A 7,684-nucleotide genomic window follows, 5' to 3' on the forward strand; every position below is an offset into this window, starting at 1 on the left:
TGGTCACTTGATCTTCGACAAGGGAGCTAAAACCATCCAGTGGAAGAAAGACAGCATTTTCAACAATTGGTGCTGGCACAACTGGTTGTTATCATGTAGAAGAATGTGAATCAATCCATACTTATCTCCTTGTACTAAGGTCAAATCTAAGTGGATCAAGGAACTTCACATAAAACCAGAGACACTGAAACTTATAGAGGAGAAAGTGGGAAAAATCCTTGAAGATATGGGCACAGGGGAAAAATTCCTGAACAGAACAACAATGGCATGTGCTGTAAGATCGAGAATTGACAAATGGGACCTAATGAAACTCCAAAGTTTCTGCAAGGCAAAAGACACCGTCAATAAGACAAAAAGACCACCAACAGATTGGGAAAGGATCTTTACCTATCCTAAATCAGATAGGGGACTAATATCCAACATATATAAAGAACTCAAGAAGGTGGACTTCAGAAAATCAAATAACCCCATTAAAAAATGGGGCTCAGAACTGAACAAAGAATTCTCACCTGAGGAATACCGAATGGCAGAGAAGCACCTGAAAAATGTTCAACATCCTTAATCATCAGGGAAATGCAAATCAAAACAACCCTGAGATTCCACCTCACACCAGTCTGAATGGCTAAGATCAAAAATACAGGTGACAGCAGATGCTGGCGTGGATGTGGAGAAAGAGGAACACTCCTCCATTGTTGGTGGGATTGCAGGCTTGTACAACCACTCTGGAAATCAGTCTGGCGGTTCCTCAGAAAATTGGACATATTACTACCGGAGGATCCCGCAATACCTCTCCTGGGCATATATCCAGAAGATGCCCCAAATGGTAAGAAGGACACATGCTCCACTATGTTCATAGCAGCCTTATTTATAATAGCCAGAAGCTGGAAAGAACCCAGATGCCCCTCAACAGAGGAATGGATACAGAAAATGTGGTACATCTACACAATGGAGTACTACTCAGCTATTAAAAAGAATGAATTTATGAAATTCCTATCCAAATGGATGGACCTGGAGGGCATCATCCTGAGTGAGGTAACACATTCACAAAGAAACTCACACAGTATGTACTCACTCATAAGTGGATATTAGCCCCAAACCTAGGATACCCAAGATATAAGATATAATTTGCTAAACACATGAAACTCAAGAAGAATGAAGACTGAAGTGTGGACACTATGCCCCTCCTTAGATTCGGCAACAAAACACCCATGGAAGGAGTTACAGAGACAAAGTTTGGAGATGAGATGAAAGGATGGACCATGTAGAGACTGCCATATCCAGGGATCCACTCCATAATCAGCATCCAAACGCTGACACCATTGCTTACAGTAGCAAGATTTTATTGAAAGGACCCAGATGTAGCTGTCTCTTGTGAGACTATGCCGGGGCCTAGCAAACACAGAAGTGGATGCTCACAGTCAGCTAATGGATGGACCATAGGGCTCCCAATGGAGGAGCTAGAGAAAGTAGCCAAGGAGCTAAAGGGATCTGCAACCCTATAGGTGGAACAACATTATGAACTAACCAGTACCCCGGAGCTCTTGACTCTAGCTGCATATATATCAAAAGATGGCCTAGTCGGCCATCACTGGAAAAGAGGCCCATTGGACTTGCAAACTTTATATGCCCCAGTACAGGGGAACACCAGGGCCAAAAAGGGGGAGTGGGTGGGCGGGGGAGTGGGGGTGGGTGGATATGGGGGACTTTTGGTATAGCATTGGAAATGTAAATGAGCTAAATACCTAATAAAAAATGGAAAAAAAAAGAACCCTCAGGTTAGCTTGATCTGCTGGCTGAAGGCCATGAGGTATACAGGAAGTCCTGCCCAAGAGTCCTTGTAGCACATCCTTTTGCCTAGATGAGAAGCTGTATGTGTTCCCTGGCGGTCTCAGTCCCCAGAAGAATTTGAGTCACATGTACACTCATAGAGAACTGATTTCAGTCCTTCAAGGATTTGCCCTTCATTTTGTTCTTTTTTACCTCCCATTTATTTCTCTCTTACCCTCTTTCTCCTCTTCCTCTATTTGACTTTCTCCTTCTCTCTATCTTTTGCCCTAATTGTTTCCAACCCCTCTCTCTTTCATTACAACAGGATTTCAATATGTAGCCCAGGAAATCCTGGTTGAGAATTGTAACTGAACTGACCATTGAAGGGTCATGGTTGTATTTTCACTTATTTAGTGCATTAAGGCCACCCTCTCTATAACCAGATTCCATTTCTGGGGAGCAGGGAACATTGGAGAACACCATTTATCATCCATAGAGAAGGGTCCACTATGAATAACATATGGTGAAGTGACAGTTCTGGAGACAATTTGAGAAATTAGATGAGTCCATGTGAACAGATGTAGGGGCAGAAGGAGACGCTCAAGCTCTGTACTGGGGTCGGAGTAAAGAAGGGATGCACATAGTGAAAGAAAACATCTCCAAATGAAAGTGAAAAGAAGGAATGTGATCTTCCCTCTGGTCAGCACCAGCTCCAGGTCACCTTGGGCTCGAACTTGGCAGACAGTCCCAAGGTCCCCAGAGGACTCGCCACTCAATCTTAGGATCACTGGTGAGTACAACACAACATCTGTTCCAAACCAATCGTGATGAGCCTGTGACAGCAGGATCAAGGACACAGGTCCTGACCAGCAGTTAGGGTTCCTTGTCATTGGTGCTGGTATACCTGGGTTTCAAACATGCCAGACAGCCTCACGGTCCTCAGAGAAGACACCACTTCCAGGTGTTGTAACACACCCAGGATCTTAGGATTCTATGATCCCAGGATAACAGGAGCTTGGTCACACAAGGATCTCAGGGTCTCAGAGGAAGCATAACTGCCAAGAACTCTGACACAACCAGAATCTCAGGTTCAGAGGAGCATAGAATCACAGGATCACAGAGAAAGCTGGACTCTGAGGAGTCCTGAATCAACCAGGATTATAGGAAGGACAGGCTCCAGTCAGATATATTGAAGGCAGCAAGCACTTGAAATAATCAGATGGCAGGAGGCAAGCATAAGAACAAAAGCACCAGAAATCAAGGTTACTTGGCATCATCAGAACCAAACTCTCCCACCATAGCAAGTCCTGAATACACCATCACACCAGAAAAGCAAGATATGAATCTAAAGGCACTTCTCATTATGATGATGGAGGACTTTAAGAAGGAAATAAATAACATCCCTAAAGAAATGCAGGAGCCGGGCGTGGTGGCACGCGCCTTTAATCCCAGCACTCAGGAGGCAGAGTCAGTCGGATTTCTGAGTTTGAGGCCAACCTGGTCTACAAAGTGAGCTCCAGGACAGCCAGGGCTATACAGAGAAACCCTGTCTCGAAAAGACAAAAAACAAAACAAAAACAAACAAACAAACAAAAAATAAATACAGGAAAACACAGGTAAACAGCTAGAAGCCCTTAAAGAGGAAACACAAAAATCCCTTAAAGAGTTACAGGAAAACACTACAAAAAAGGTGAAAGAATTGAACAAAGCCATCCAGGATCTAAAAATGGAAGTAGAAAAAATAAATCACAAATGGAGACAGAAATACTAGGAAAACAATCAGGAACCATAGATGCGAGCATCAGCAACAGAAAACAAGAGATAGAAGAGAGAATCTCAGGTGCAGAAGATTCCAGAGAAAACATGGAAACAACAATGAAATAAAATGCAAAATCCAAAAAGATCCTAATTCAAAACATCCAGGTAATCCAGGACACAATGAGAAGACCAAACCTAAAGAAAAGAGGTATAGATGAGAATGAAGACTTTTAATTTAAAGAGCCAGTAAATATCTTCAAAAATTACAGAAGAAAACTTCTCTAACCTACAGAGATGCCCATGAACACACAAGAATCCTACAGAACTTCAAATGGACTGGATCAGAAAAGAAATTCCTACCATCACATAATACTCAGGACAGCAAATGCACTAAATAAGGATAGAATATTAAAAGCTGTAAGGGAAAAAGGTCAAGTAGCATATAAAGGCAGGTATAACAGAATTACACCAGACTTTCCACCAGAGACTGAAAGACTCCAAAAGAAGCCCCTCGCTCAGGTCTCAGGACAATAGCGGACACCCAAGAACTCATGATAGATCGAGCTTGTTGCAAACCACATGAGGCTTTATTCGGGGAAAGCCAGAGCTCTGGGGACGGCTCATATCCCATGCAGGGGTAGAGGAGTTGACCTCGAGGGGAAAGAGGTCCCAGTTTTTATAGGCCCTCAGGGGGGAAAGCAAAAGGGGGAGAGTAGGGGATTTCCAGATCTAAACAATGTCTATTATCAAGAAATGGGTATGGGGGTGGTACAAGGAAAGAGTCTGGTGCAGGTGTAGCAACTCAGGATTGGCCGGGCTGTGGTTGCTGGGGAGATTTTCTGACTCTTTCTCAGCAACCAATATCACAAACACCTGACAATGGGCTTCATCAGTGGGCACACACATGGGTCAAGGAACAGTCAAAACACTGGCAGACACACAGGTTCAAGGAGTGGCCAGAGCATTGTGCACCTCTAATTTTCTAAATCAGTGAAGCTAGTTCTGCTAACATTGACATCTATCTTGCCAATTTCAGGGCTTCTGTGTCCTTTTACATTCTGTCAGGATCTTTCAAGACTATGAAAGCCAGAAGATCCTGGACAGATGTTATACAGACACTAAGAGAACAGAAATGCCAGCCCAGGCTACTATACCCAGCAAAACTCTCAATAACCATAGATGGAGAAACCAAAGTATTCCATGACAAATCCAAATTCACACAAGCTGGACATGGTGGTGCATGCCTTTAATCCCAGCACTTGGGAGGCAGAGGCAGGCAGATTTCTGAGTTTGAAGCTGGCCTGGTTTACAGAGTTAGTTCCAGGACAGCCATGGCTACACAGAGAAACCCTGTCTCAGAAGAAAAAAAAAACAAGGAAGCAAAAACAAATCAAAACAAACAAACAAACAAACAAAAAACAAATTCACACAACATCTTTCTACAAATCCAACCCTTCAAAGGATAATAAAGGGAAAACTTCAACACAAGGAGGGAAATGACACCCTAGAAAAAGCAAGAAAGTAATCCTTCAACAAACCTAAAAGAAGGTAGCCCCAAAAACAGAAGAACAGAATCCCAACTCTAACAACAGCAACAACAAAAAACAGGAAGTAACAATTACTTTTCCTTAATAATATCTCTTTTTCTGTTTGTTTTTTTTTTTTTTTTTTTCGAGACAGGACTTCTCTGTGTAGCCCTGGCTGTCCTGGAACTCACTCTGTAGACCAGGATGACCTCGAACTCAAAAATCTGCCTGCTTCTGCCTCCTAAGTGCTGGGATTAAAGGTGTGCACCACCACTGCCCAGCTTCCTTAATATCTCTTACTATCAATAGGCTCAATTCACCAATAAAAAGACATACAATAACAGACTGGCTAAATAAACAGGACCTAATATTTTGCTGCTTACAGGAAACCCACCTCAGAGAATAAAGACAGACAATACCTCAGAGTAAAAGGCTGGATAACAATTTCCCAAGCAAATAACAACCTGGAATATTGAATAAAATCGACTTCCATCCCAAGGTTATCAAAAAAGACAAGGAGACTTCATATTCATCAAAGTTAAAATTTACCAAGATGGACTGTCAATTCTGAACATCTATGCTCCAAATGCAAGAGCATCCACATTCATTAAAGAAACTTTAGTAAAGCTCAAAGCTACATTGGACCACAAACAATAATAGTTATAGACTTTAGCACCACACTATCATCAATGGACATAGCCTGGAAACAGAAACTAAACAAAGACACAGTGAAACCAACAGAAGTTATGAAACAAATGGATTTTACAGACATCTACAGAATGTTTTACCCTAAAACATAAGGATATACCTTCTTTTCAGCACCTCATGGTAACTTCTCCAAAATTGACCATATAATTGGTCACAAAACAGACCTCAACAGATACAAAAATATTGAAATTATCCATGGATCCTACCAGATAACTACGGACTAAGGCTAATCTACAATAACAACATAAATAATAGAAAGCCAACATTCACATGGAATCTGAACAACACTCTACTCAATGATAACTTGGTCAAGGAAGAAATAAGGAAATTAAAGACTTTTTAGAGTTTAATGAAAATGAGGCCACAACATACCAAAACTTATGGGACACAATGAAAGCAGTCCTAAGCGGAATGCTCATGGCTCTGAGTGCTGCCAAAAAGAAACTAGAGAGAGCACACACTAGCAGATTGACAGCACACCTAAAAGCTCTAGAACAATAGAAGGAAATTCAACCAAGAGGAGTAGATAGCAGGAAATAATCAAACTCAGGGCAGGAATCAACAAAGTAGAAACAAAAAGTACTATACAAAGAATCAACTAAACCAGGAGCTGTTGTGTTTTTTGGTTTTTTTTTTTGTTTTTTGTTTGTTTGTTTTGTTTTGTTTTGTTGTTTTGAGAAAATCAACAAGATAGATAAATTTTTAGATAGGCTAACTAGAGGACACAGCAACAGTATCCAAATTAGCAAAATCAGAAATGAAAAGGGAGACATAACAACAGAAACCAATGAAATCCAAAACATCATCACATCCTACTACAAAAGGCTATACTCAATGAAACTGGGAAACCTAGATGAAATGGACAATTTTCTAGACAGATACCAGGTACCAAAGTTAAATAATGATTAGATTAATGATCCAAACAGCCCCATATGCCTTAAAGAAATAGAAGCAAAAATTGTTTCCCAAGGGGGAAAAAAAAAGCACAGGATGGGTTTAGTGCAGAGTTCTGTTAGACCCTCAAAGAAGAACTAATTCCAAGTCTCCTCAAACTATTTCACAAAATAGAAAGAGAAGGTTCTCTACCCAATTCATTCTGTGAAGCCACAATTGCTCTGATACCTAAACCACACAAAGACCCAACAAAGAGAACTTCAGACCAATTCCCTTTATGAATATCAACTCAAACATACTCAATAAAATTCTCACAACCGGAATCCAAGAACACATCAAGAACACATCTATCATGATCAAGTAAGCTTCATACCAGTGATGGAGGGATAGCTTAATATATGGAAATCCAACAACGTAATCCACTATATAAACAAACTCAAAGACAAAAAACACATTATCATCACTTTAGATGCTGAGAAAGCATTTGACAAAATCCAACACCCATTCATCATAAAAGTCTTGGAAAGATCAGGAATTCAAGACCCATACAAAAACATGGGTTGAGGGACCAACTAAGTCTAGTCTGTGGCAGATATTAGCCTAAAAGCTCAGAATTCCTACAGTATAACTCAAAGACCATATGAAGCTTAACAAGAAGAAAGGCCAAAGTATGCATGCTTCAATCCCACTTACGAGGGGGAATGAAATAATCTTGGGAGTCAGAGGAAGGGAGAGATCTAGGTGGGAGAGGGGGAAGGAGAGGGAAATGTGGGAGAGGCAGGATCATATGGGAAGAGATAGGAGAGAAGTCCATAGGTTTGGGAGACTGAATAGAAATATGTAGTAGTATGGGGTGAGGAATGGGGGTGGAAGGAACCACTTGAAAGTTCCAGACACCAGGGATGCAAGAGGTTCTCAAGACCCAATGGGGCATGACATTAGCCAAAATACCCAACAGAGAGGAGATAGAACCTAAAGAGAACACCTTTAGTAGATAGATATGGCCCCCAGTTGAGAGATATCCACCCACC

The sequence above is a fragment of the Mus musculus genome, chromosome 7 (assembly GCF_000001635.26).
Source record: "Mus musculus strain C57BL/6J chromosome 7, GRCm38.p6 C57BL/6J".
NCBI classification, from domain to species: Eukaryota; Metazoa; Chordata; class Mammalia; order Rodentia; family Muridae; genus Mus; species Mus musculus.